The sequence below is a fragment of the Linepithema humile genome, chromosome 3 (genome assembly GCF_040581485.1).
Source record: "Linepithema humile isolate Giens D197 chromosome 3, Lhum_UNIL_v1.0, whole genome shotgun sequence".
Classification (NCBI taxonomy): Eukaryota; Metazoa; Arthropoda; class Insecta; order Hymenoptera; family Formicidae; genus Linepithema; species Linepithema humile.
The window spans coordinates 31,539,073-31,552,115 of NC_090130.1; the positions used below are offsets into that span (position 1 = coordinate 31,539,073).

The 13,043-nt window shown below is 40.9% G+C and overlaps 1 protein-coding gene across 5 annotated transcripts in view; it reads right to left on the reverse strand.

Moving 5' to 3' along the window:
• Nucleotides 1-13,043, reverse strand: part of PH4alphaEFB (prolyl 4-hydroxylase subunit alpha-1) — a 151,772-nt gene that overhangs the window by 65,201 nt on the left and 73,528 nt on the right. For 2 of the 5 annotated variants that reach the window (XM_067351086.1, XM_067351084.1), the window contains one exon: nt 6,576-6,610. The exons of the other annotated variants lie outside the window; for them this stretch is intronic. The gene's annotated coding sequence lies outside the window, so the exon portion shown is untranslated. The remainder of the gene's footprint in view (nt 1-6,575; nt 6,611-13,043) is intronic. 5 annotated transcript variants of the gene reach the window in all.

A 13,043-nucleotide genomic window follows, 5' to 3' on the forward strand; every position in this document is an offset into this window, starting at 1 on the left:
ATATGCAACGTGGAAAAACAAAACGCGCTTCCCGCGAAGAACAAACAATTACACCGCTTAAAATCAGTTATTGTATTTCGAGTGAAAAAAAGTAAGATAATGAAATGCACAATAACGGTAAGCACACAATTGTTCGTGCACGCGAAAAACGTAAAAGCAAGACTTTTCAAGCGCTTTTGCAATTATGCAACAAGGTCGGAGGATACCTCACCTCGCGGCTTAATTATCGCGAGAAAACCGAGGGAAAAAGCGGTTTTTCCGCGAATGTGAAAGTGGTGGCAGAGAGACGGCGGCGATGAATCTGTCGAAAAGCGCGGCAACATTGCGGTAGCCACTTTGGCAAGAGAGATAAAACAAAAGCACATAAGAGAGCAGCAACAGCAGCAGCACATTGCAGCACGTTGCAATAGTCTCCGAACCGCAGATGGAGGTTCCACGCCCCCGCGCCCTCGTACAATGCGAGAGCGAGAATCGCATATTTCATTCCGCGCGAGGTCCACGTGGACACACCGTTCTTATTACCGTTGCAATATACCGACGAAATATTGGAAAACTTGGGAAAGAAACTTATTCCGTTGTTTTCCGTGTTCTCGAGAAAAGAGCGGTTCATCAGCGAAGCGCCGCTTTGCGAAATCGGTAATATCGCGCGCCCTCCTAAAGCGTTGTACGAAGTGTTCGATCTCGTGTTTCGTAGCGTCTTCGAGAATCTTGCGGAACAAAAAGAATCCAACGGAAAAAAGAACTTTCATCTGAGAAAAAATCGACTCGATCATACGTTTTTGAAAGTGTTCTATCTCGTATGATAAGTTCTTTTTTCTATTTTTTCATTTCTCATTTAAGATAATGCGTATAATTTCACAGTTTGGAATATCTTGCACAGCTAATAGATAAAGTAAGTCGCGATGCTGCGTTTATAATTTTTAGACATAGTTTAATACGCAAGTAGGAAATTACTTTTTTACTTGCCGCGCAAAAATCGTTTATTTAAATTGCGCAAAGAAGTTCGTCACGCGTTTTATCTTTCACCCATGTAAATCGCAGAAATACCGATGGTAGAGTTCGTTGGAATTCGGGGGGAAAAAGAGATGCGTTATTGCAGCCGAACACAAAAGCCACTCGGGCTTTGACTGGAGGTAACTCCAACCGTAAAACAAAAGGTGAATAGGATGATAGTGTCTGGTGGTGAATAGGACAGAATAGTGTCTGGCCGATGACAACAAAGTTAGAATCGACAAACGATATCATCAACTTTCTGTTGTATGGACAATAAGCAGTTTGCAATATCTGTATGCATCCAGAATCCTGAATCAAATTGGAATATAGCGGCAAAAATAACTTTAACACACGTTACAAAAATAATCAAATAAAAAGAGAGACAGAGAAAGAATAAACAAAATAAAATAACAAAATACCATACCGAAAAGTAAAATGCACATTGACAAATGTAAATTGACTTGTTAGAAAGAATTAAAGAATAAAATAATTTACTAATATAATTTTGTAAAGGCAAATAAATTGTATTTTATTAAAAATTTAATTTTATCATCTTTTCTCTCTTTCTTTCTCTCAAACTTGTTTCCTATCCTTCTTCATGGTTTTTACTGTAAAATATAGATGTCTCGATATTGTTGTTGATTGCAAATATTGATGACAAGTCGGCCAAAGAGCCTGTAGTGAAGAGAACCACATCCGGTGGTTTCACGTTACGCTCTTGTATTGTAAAACCGCGTATAAAAATTTCTATGCTGCCGACCAAATAATAAATGTCGCCTCGCCCCCGAGACCGAACTTGTGCCGCGCGAACGTACGTAAAAACGCTTGCAACAGCCGCAGCGTCGAAGGCAGCTGCGCTGTCGCGAGACAAAACCCGAAACTATCGCCGACCCAGATAGGCGGTCGAAAGAACACCAACGACATTTCGATATTTCAACCTCGCATCGCGCCCTTTCTTCCCCGTACAGAAGCGGCGTTCCGCCGCACAGAACAATGCGACCATTTGCATTTTGCCGCGGAACTGGAGATGAAAGAGAGCCATGGGCGAATATTTTGCGCCACCCTTGGCCCGCCCCTGTGGCCTTTCCCCGCTTTCGCGCCGTACCCTCCTCGCCAAGAGTTCTAGGCCAGAAACGAATTGTGAGAATTATGGAAATTTCTACCGCCACCCTCCGCACCACCAGCACCCTCTCTCTCATTCCCTCTCGTGCGCTCTTCCTTCCGTTGTCCCATTGGCTTCAGCTCGCGATTACCGCGGTTAATTCGAGCGAATGAACGGCGATTAAAAGCACGTACGTGTCATCGATAAAAAAAAAAAAAAAAAAAAAAAAAGGCAAATAGATCGCTATAACAGGATAGTAATTGTATCGTTTTACACGTTCGAACGTTTTCGATCGCTCGTAAAATGTCCGTATTACACAAACTATCACTTTGCTAAGCGCGGAAAAGAAAGAAGATAACTTGCAGTAATTTTGGATAATTACAATTTGATGCATCGTGGAAGACTATTTTTCCTAAAGTATGTACGTGCATGTTTTATTTCGTTGCGGTTTTACGCTCTTAAAATATTATGTGTGTACAGCTTTGTGATAAATAATAATTTACGCTTATATATTAGTTTATATGGTGAGGTGAAGTAGCGGTTATTCGCATATTACAAAATTAATGCATAAATATCGGCCGAGCTATTGAACAAACTCCTGCAATAAAACGACGCGAAATAATTTAGTCCACCGCGCGCCTGAAATATTCCGGCACTTTGGTAATCAATATTTTATCATCATCTTGGATCACGTCCAAGATGATCCTGGTGAGAAATTTAAATATTTTATGCGTATACTACGCGCAGATGGCCAATCCTGGTAGACCGTCTCATATTTTACTCCGTATGCGTATACTTTCCTACCCTTTTTCGCTTCCTTCTTATCTGCCCACACGCCGCTATACATACTACACGATTTCCTTATCCTATTTCTTAATCCTGATTTTCTCCGCGTTCTTATCCTGCGCGTATGCACTCGCAGCTCCCTCCTCCCTATCCCTTTTCCGTCACACGGCTTGCATTTTTATTTTCTTCCCTCACTCTTTCCAGCATCTTATCTTTATTACTGCTTCTTTCCCTAATTCTCTCTCTTTTTCCCTAACTTCTCTACTTATCTTCCTTCCTTTTTCTTTTATGCGAAACATAAATATATATTAGATAAATGCTACGGCAAAAATTTACTACTCCGACAAGGTTTAAAGAGATGCGAATATATAAGTTCATTGTAGAAAAACATCTTTCAAAATAGACGATTACGCTAATCGTTTCAAATAACAATATCATCAAAAATTAAATATAATATAATAATGATATAAAATATGCTGTCAATGACTAACTATTTATATTTAATTAAATCCAATAATGTAATTAATAAAAATTATATAATAAATTATTTCAATATATTATCTATAATTACTTCATATTTTATTTATACATATGATATAAAGAGTAAATATGCAAGCATCTACATATTTTATATCGTGTATGATTTTTTTATAAGCACGTGGACATGAAATTTGCAATGCTCCGCTCCGATGTCCGTGTGGAAACGGAAAAACGCAGTAAAATCGCCATTTGCCAGGGAGTTTACGCCAAAAATTTCTCGTCAATCCATTTCGAAATAGCTGCAAGCATCGCATAGAAGGTCCGTTAAAATTAACCGAATCGTTTTGTTATCTCAATTCCGACGAAGCAAATAAAATTCAATTAAATAAAATTTAATTAAAGCAACTATGTGTTTTATTGCTTCCACGCGATATGTTGCCAAAATGCCATACGACTCTGTATACGAAATTCGTAGTCCATGAAACAAAACAGCAGATCGCTCATTTCAACCAACAGAATACGTAAATCATTTTGATATGACGAAATTAAAACTTTTTCCCTTTGCGACCGTAAAAAATACTGTAATTAACTTTCAGTCGTTCCCGCAGTCGATCCTATTGTTTCTCTCAAAATGAGAAAGACGTACTCTTTTACTCAATTGTTCGCGCACACTATTAAATGTAAACGATCGCGATCGTGTAAACAGGGAAATGCCAAAGTTCCGCTCGCACTCGCTGTGGATTACCACTATCGCCACGATCTTAATATAATATGAAGTCCGAATCACGCAAGAACGCGCCGTATATACGCGGATATGCGCCGTAGCAGTTGCAGCATAGTTTCTCTGCGGTGTTCTATCGCGGCCGAGTGAAATCAATCGCGGTTGAACGCGCAAGTATCGAAGCTACGCTCAGGATGATCAGGATATGGGCCCGTTCAACGCGCGCAGCCGGAGGGGATGGCAATAGGATTCGGCCGGCTATCGGCTGCCGAACGTACTCGCGCGATTCCACCGCGCCGCGGGAATCGCCCCAAGTTTCCATCGCGCATCAGCAGCCACGGCACTCAAACCGGCGGAAGTCTATTCGAGATAACTGAGGATTACCAAGTGCTTACATTCTGGTCGAGTGTAAGTCGACAGGTAAACTGTCTGTCAGAATTTGCACGCCGATCGCGTGATACATGATTAATAATTTTCATTAGTAATAGATAGGTGCTGAATATCGATGAAGTCACCTTAGGAAAATTCCACGCGTTAACTATATATTAGATAATGTTGTAATTGATACCTATAAGCAATAAGGAATTTGCGTTGTTCGCCGAAGAAAGACTTCTGAGGCCTCGCGTATTTCTAAAATCGACACGAGCATATTTCTATAATAGATTTTATTTATAACCAATTTTCTTTTCAACTATTCACTAACTCTCGTCAGTGTAGAAATTTTTCTTCTGTTATGTCATGTTAAAATTTCTAAATATAATAAACGTGAACATTATCACGTACATGCATGATAAAAAATTCGTGCGCTAATAGCGTACAAAATAAAAACTTCTAATAGTGATATTATTTCTAATCATTTTAAAGAATTTTCACGCTACATTCGCGCGCAGACGGTCGAGAACGTAAATTTTTCTTAAAATCGAACAGTTTAAATCTGAGACTATTAGCTAAGTAAGAGAATTAGTACAATGGTAATTAAGAAATGCTCCATTCGAGTAACACCCGCTAATACCCCCTAATACCTCGATTCTGTTCGCCAAAATTCCCCCACGATTTATCGGAAAGGTGCAAAGATGTGAATAAGGTAAAAGCTGCAAAGTGATGATTCAGCGACTGACCTTATCCGATGTCGATGAATCATGTTCCTTATGGAAATTCGAGTTCTTTACGTAAACTCGCAAAAACATCGCACGTAACGTATCTCGGATAGAAATTTTCTTTCGGGAAAAAAAAAATTCACGAAGCGAGCTTTTCTTACATCGTTTTAATCATCGATATAATATATTTTCGTATATTAATTCTAAACTAAATTGTATCGAAATAAATCGTCCGGATTCCTCCGCGGTGGTGAATTCTGCAGATTCACTACAAATGCGAACTGCATGTTAGTTGGCGACTCTGCATGTAATACCACTTACACGACGAGCAGCCTGCATGCAACTGCTGCGTGTAATAACAGTGTTGCGCGGTCGAAATTATTCTAAATCTGACGCGTTACAACTTCCAGAGGTACAGTGATGTTCGTGCCCGCGTGCAACAGACGCGGTGCCCTATTGTTAATTAACTCGAGATTTGTTGCCCGAGCGGAGCCGGATGACAGTCTTGAATTTACCGGATGTAGCAACATCCGTTAAATGCAAACAATTTACGGAAGAAGTCTCGGGAGTAAAACAAACCATGACCGGCCGTCGGCGACGTTTTCTGAAAAGTACCGGAGCTAACCCCGAGCGGAAGGACAGAGGAGTTCTGTCTTCAAAGTTTCGCACGAACTCTTCTGAGAAAAATGAAAGAAAGCTCAGGGATCAATGAACAAAAGGTGGGGAAGAAAAGAGCGAAACTGACCACTGGAATTACGCGGATGTTTTAATTCCAAAGTGAGACACGTCGAAAACAAAGGTAAGGCAGCGGCGAGAGCGGCGTCACAATTAGTGAAATAACGAAGGAGAAATGCTGCCTGTTTTCGGAGTTCGCGTTTTACTCGTCTCCGCCGCGATAACCAAAGCCGACGGGGACTCGGCAAAGAGCTGGGACCGATCCTTTACTACCCACGCGTTCCAGAGTTACGTGCAAGCTTTGACTTCTCTATTCAACTTAAGAAAGTCGATATATAAAATGCGTACAAGTAGCTTTTTGATGTTATTTTTTTTTGTGTATTTAATATACAAGCCTAATGAAAAATATCGATATTTATATCTCATTACATGCTCCATTATCGTTATTCGATACATTTCACCATAAAATACAAACATACGGCAAAATTTCAAAGATAAAACAAATGTTTAAATATTATATTACTCAAGCCAATATGGCGTGATTTATTTTTCATGATTGACTGTATTGATATAGATCTTGCGTCTAATACCTAAACTATAATTTTTTTAAATTAAAAAGAGAGAGAGAGAGAGACTTTCTTCAATCCTATTCCAAAAATATCAAAGACTTCGCCGTTTCTTTTCAAGTCGGGATGCGAACGTTATAATCTTCAGAAATTACATCTTCATTGGAAAAGTCCGCCGGTCCGTGTCTTTCTGAAAAGAAAAAGTAGAAGTAGACAGAGACGCGTAGGAAGAGATGAAAAGCTGTGGCTAAAAAAAAAGCGCGGAATTTCCGAGCACATTCTCATTGCATATTCAATGGGATAGCACACGTACACGTGTGTACCTGACGCTGGCAAATGCAGAAAAAAAGATACGGCAACGATCTGATGTACGATCTGAAAAAAGGGAGCGAGTTCGCTCCGTGCGCGACACTGCGAATGCGAAAGGGAGATTAAACGAGAACGCGTGCGACCCGATAATTTGTTCGAGGAAAAACAAGCAGAAAGAAAATAGCATCATGCAGTTTCGGTATCTTTATGCATGCGTTGAGCGTTTTGTTTATAGTCACTGAATCATCCGACGCGGCGTTCACCTGGATGATGTAAATAGTAATTGCGTAAACGCAGCGTTTCTACGGAAAAACTCGTAATTTTTACAAGCACTTGGGGACGCGAATGCGATAATGCGAAATTGAGTAAAGTTTTAGAACAATATATATATATATATATATATATGAATTGAAATGAGAGAGCTGTTGTTTCTTCGAATAAAATAATGTTTCGGCATTTTAATTTAATCGCAAATCAATTTAATAAATATTAAATACCTTTGCAACTAAAGCCCGGTTAAGATTCACGATTAAGAGTTAAAGTTCGCTTTAAATTGCACCAACAATTTGTATCTATTACCGAACAGCAATACGTTTAGTCTCCGCAGGAATTAGATGGCGTACGAATTGGAACGAGGACAAGAGCCACGTAATTCCACGACTTGGAGGTAGAAGAACGAATATCTTGTATCTGTACCCGTAAAACACTCAGCCTGCCTCGACTCGACTCCCCCGGTCGCACAATGACATTGGTTGTTCTCCTATACGCGTATGTAAATTTATTCTCCGGCGTTACGCTCACGTACGCTCGCAATGCAGATTTTACATCGCGCCCTCAGAAACCCGTCAGTACAATTTCGTAGTGGCTTAGTAATTTCGATTTAGGTCCGATAAAGGTTAGCGGCATTGAAGCCGAGATGAAACTCCGCTGCGCGGCTTTCGATTCAAACTGTTCCAAAGCAAGGTTCCGCCACGTCAGTTTCGAACTCTGATCGCTGTTACCGTTCGTTAACCTTTAAGCGACGCGAAACTCAGAAACTTGAAACATTGCTAAAGAATATTCATTTCACACAGAAAAGTATCTTTACAATATTTAATATTTTTTTATTTCACAAACTCTGTTTCGATGACTCGCGTGTATTTCAGTGCTGCGCGCATCTTTAGTTACGCCAAAATTTTATCAATAGAATCGATGAATAGATACGTATTGCATATCATTTTGTTAAAAGAATTAAAGGATCATTAACCTTTTCACATCTAGTAAAATTAAAGAGCTAGTAAATAAGAAATTGACAAGTTTGATGAAATTTTATATTACATCAGATAATCACAATACCGATAATTGGAAACTCTTAAATGATTGGTCGCGCGAGGAAAAAGACGTGACAATGCTTGAGATTTTAGTCGGGGACACACGTTCGGCACTCTCGACCACGAAATTCCACGCATCATCATTGATGAAGTGACCGTGCGTATTCGCATGGTATGATGAATTACCTGTCGTGCTCGCAACCGCAACAGAGTAGCGTGGCGATAATAACAAGACGAGTCCGGCGTTCGAGAGCACGCAGCATATAGTCGAGTCTCGAATGAAAGCATTGCGTGAAACGTGACCGGCGATAAATATCCAGTCAATATCGATAGCACCGATTCGCTGAGCGGACTTGCGTGGGTGCTCGCACGATGCTAACGCCGCATTTCGTCGTATTTCGGAGTAGGCGGAAGGGGAGCCGCTTGAGCGCAAACCGCGAGATATCGCGTCGATAATCCGCCAGCAGATAGTTACAAGTGTGCGCACGACCGGGCGAGTGAGCGCGCGGCGCTTGCTTTTTACTCGCGATTTTAGCGAGGCGATTTCGAGCGAGATCACGGAATGCATATTCGCGTGGCAGAAATCGCCGAGCTAAACGACCCTAATTTCGCCGAGTGCGGACTGTAATAGCCACGTACTAACGGCGCGATCGGAAAGGCGGATGAATAGTCCGTGATGGAACGCTTAAGGAAATATGCTACCGTGATGGATCTGAAATTCTCGCAAAATGCATTTTTTATTCATAATATCGCGGCAACTAGCATACTTGCAGAATATCACACGGCGGAGCGGTTCACAAAATTGCGCGTTTTTGCGGTTGCGGTTTTTGCAACGGCAATCGGCCACTCAAATTTCTCTTTCCTCTCTACGCTTCCCTGTGATTAAAATTAAAGTCGCGGGGTGGCGTCTATTCACATACGCGTCGACAAACATCCAAAATTTCCACCGAGCTCTCTCAGCATATATCCTGCAAACCGCGCAATAGTGTCCCCTCGGCATACGGCGGTGCTTAAATATTAAAAGCAGAAGGATGCACGGGCTTTCCTGAAGTAGAAAGGGGGAAGCGCGACGGACAGATGGGGGACGCGGCGAGGTAGAAAGATTAAAGTTCGAGGGAGCTAAGAGGTAACGCACTCTCGGCGCGTGTACGTGTGTCGCGATTTCAAGCGTTCGCCAGGATCAAATTCCTCGTCGAGTAGCTTGGCTGGAAACATTCTGCTTTAGCCCGCCCATGCGCGCGCGCGCGCGCACGCGAGTACCCTCTTTGGAGGGCCTCCCGGAACGAGTCGTGGAACATCGAGGATGCTGGGAATTCCATCGGAAGACGCGGAAGGCGAGTGCCGCGTTTCGAACCACGTCCGACGCCGAGCTCGCCGCGCGTCTGTACCTCATCTTCCCTCTCATCTTCCCTCTCATCTCGCCTCTTTGTCTATACGCGCGTTTGTGCGCTTCGGCGCGCCTGCATACGTGAGTGTGCGTGCGCTCGGAGAAGGCCACTTATCGTATCCCGACAATGCAATACCGTGGAAAATCGCAGTTAATCATTCGAATAAACGAATAAAAGTACTGTCCGAGTACTGGCCGTTTCATTCACGAGCAACTGAAAAGATTTATATTTCTGTTAGAAAAAACGTAATTAGTTTTTTTTTAACTGACATACTTGGCAAAAGATTGCTCATGTGTGTAAGGTAATCTATAAAGATCACAAGTTTTAGCGTTATACAAACTTTGCTACTAAAAAATTTCAGATAATTTAATTATCGTAAATCAATACTTTGATTTAATCCTTTCGATGAAAAGCTTTACATCGCACATTTTGAATAGTTCACATAATTGCAAACAATTACGAAAGCATTGTAAGTTTCTTTCTGCATTTTACCATATACGTTCAAGCAGTTTTTTAAGAGATATCTCTATAAAACTTTTACAAAATTTTCATTCGTAAAAGATCGGTCCATTATGCTCGCATTTCTGGGATAAAATTTCTAAAAAGAGGTACGCGATGAAAATCATAGCAAACGAGCTCACTATTTTACCCGGATTGATTGTACGAAAGTGCAGCTCGATGTAGGCGCCATTATCAGAATTCTCAATTTTTATACGAACGCGCGCGATATCGCATCTATTTGCGTATAAATGTTGCGGATCGGCATTGACGGGAGTATCGATTTTTCGCGTCGCATATATCAAAACTGTACAGTACGCTTACGTCAATATGTGAAATTTGCAACTACAGGTCTCTAGGTATGGGTCTGCCGAGTGCATATGCGACGGCCGTGTATGCGGCTGACAGTAGCGAACCATTTCCATGACGGTGCGTTATTGCTTTCGCGGTCCGAATTCCCAAAGTCTCAAGTCACGCTACACGATCTCCCTATGAGCGCAATGTGCATCGTGCACATCGAGCTTTGGCCCCGAGCGCAATGTGATGCACCTCGCTGCATACGACTGCCGTCTGTCGAAACCCTTATCGTCACGACCGGTACGTTTCTTAAAAGTCGTCGCAAATATAACGCGGTGTCGTGAAAATAACAAAAATAAATGAACATAAGTTTGAACAATTTTCAAGCCAATCTCTTCGACTTTGAAGGATGTAATGAGAAATTTGTAACTTTGTAAAATAAGTTCCTGTTAATCCTTTCTTCAATTCACTAGCTTCTCGGAAAATTTAATTAAGAGAACGCGATTTGATTTCAACCAGTTTCTCACTTCCTTATTTTTTTAATCTCTTGCATGTGTCACTGGTTTTACGAATGTAAGTTCGATTTACTTCGAAAACTGGTTAATATTCGCGATGTGCCAAGATTTTCGCGTTTTCACTAGACGGAGTTAAATTGTGTTTCGCACAATCGGAAAACGAGAGAGGAAGAGAGGAAGGAGAGCTCAACGTAAAACAGAAGGGCGAGACAAGAGCGGCAAGAGACAAGCGGCACACGCTCGTCGGTGGACGCCACTTAATTTCCGTTTTAAATGCGGCACAGAAGTTGCAAGTCAAACGGCCGGGTAGGAGATGAAAAACTGAAATCGAAGCGAGCGCGACGAGAGACACACTTTGTTCAACATTTGCGACGAGCGAAATATAGTCGCGCGGCGCAGCTATATCCGTACAAAACTATACAAAGCGTCTCTGGATATCTCTAGCTCCCTTACGTGATGTGCAACATTAATTATTCGACTAAAAATGTTAAATAAATTTTTTTATTTCTTTGATGGAAAAAATAGGTCATTTTATCTGAAAGAAAAAATGCTCAATTAAGAAACTTAGTATTGAAATTAATAATCTTACAAAAGTATTCTTATCCGTGTATACATATATCGCTCGGCCAGATTTCTGTTGAAATAAAATGAGTCGGCCCGCATCTGGCGGTGCGACAGTTATACGTGATGTTACAAAAATGATCAAAACGGGAAAGCCATGTTCCCGCGAAAAGAAGTAATTGGTTGAATACACCGAAAAGTTTGTCCGCGTCAAATAACATTCCGCGTTGATGCAGCAGGAAGGCGAAATTGTACAGAAATTAACACATATTGCCGGTCGGTTGGTGGACGTAACGAAACCGCACCAAAAAGAGTATAACGTTTTTTCAGCTAATTTCGCGCCCCGGCTGCGATTTGTTTCGATTGTGCCGGTTCATCCACGCCGCCGTCCATTCAACCGTACTTTTTTTTTTTTTTTTTTTTCATCGTTCCATGATCGAGACGCGACGAAAAAAAAAGAAAAACTTTTTTTCACGTGGTTCGGACAAATGTAGCCGGCCTAGATCGAGTCCCGGGGATCCAATGGGAACTGTTATTTACGAGCGAGCAACACGACGATGGGGCGCGCTTAAAATTTCTCGCCGTAAAAGCCCGGCTGCAGCCGAGAGAAGCACGCGTACAGATGTTTACGAGAGTAGGACCCTTAACGAAACAGATTTGCCGTCAGGCATACTTTTATTACAGTCACATATTAGTACACTTAATTAACTCTACCACTTACTAAGGAAAAAATATTTTACGCTTATTTACAAAGATCATTTTCATACTAATAATAGAGAGAATTGCAACACCTTTCCATAAAACTAGAAATATTTTGAAAATCATGTAATTATTGGCAATATAAAATATAATTTGGCAATATAAAATATATTTCTCTATAAAATATTCAAGTTTAAACACTATTAAATAGCATTAAAAATTCTTGTGAATACGACTATGCTTTAAATGTTAAAAAGCCAATATTCGAGCAAAAAAAGAGCATGTTTTGATTCCTGAAACAACGCGATCAAAGGTTTATTACAAAGCTTCATTACAGTAATTACTAAGGAAACCGTGCGTGTCATGCGTGCGACCCCGCTTTCAAAGCAAATGCGTGCAAGCGTTCGCCACAAAGAAACGATTTTATGGAACGAAATTAGCTCGTAACAGGAAATTCTATCGTTTTGCTTCTAATCGATATTCGCATGAATTATGGCGCGGCAGAAATTCTCGGAAAGAAAAATTCGCCATCAATTTGTAGCGTCTTGGAAATTTTTCAAACAACCCACTCTGTTATGTGCTAAAAAATATCCGCTGGAGAAAAACTTAAAATATTTTTATGAGTAACTAACAATATAAATTAACATGTCATAAAATATGTCATAAATTTAAAGTTCTGTTTACGCAAACTGCGATTAGTTTATTAAATAATATCTTACTGATATTTCCTTATTGTTGTCATCATAAATCACATGATAAATTAGCCTCTTTTACTCCTATATTATCACTTTGTCAAAATTTGGTTCTTTCAAAGATACAAGATAACACACGTGACTTTTGACGATGATTTTGTATCGAGTGAATGCGGGATGAGAGAAGAAAACGTGCCACTGCGAACAACCGTACGATCGTTTCGCGAGAAGCGACGTGCTAAAGCTGCAACGACGCGGGATGCAAACTGAACGCCATTATCTGTATCGCGTGCGGTGGCTCCCTTCTTTCCGGCTCTAACGTTTCGTAAAATTCACGAACGCGCGCACTCGACG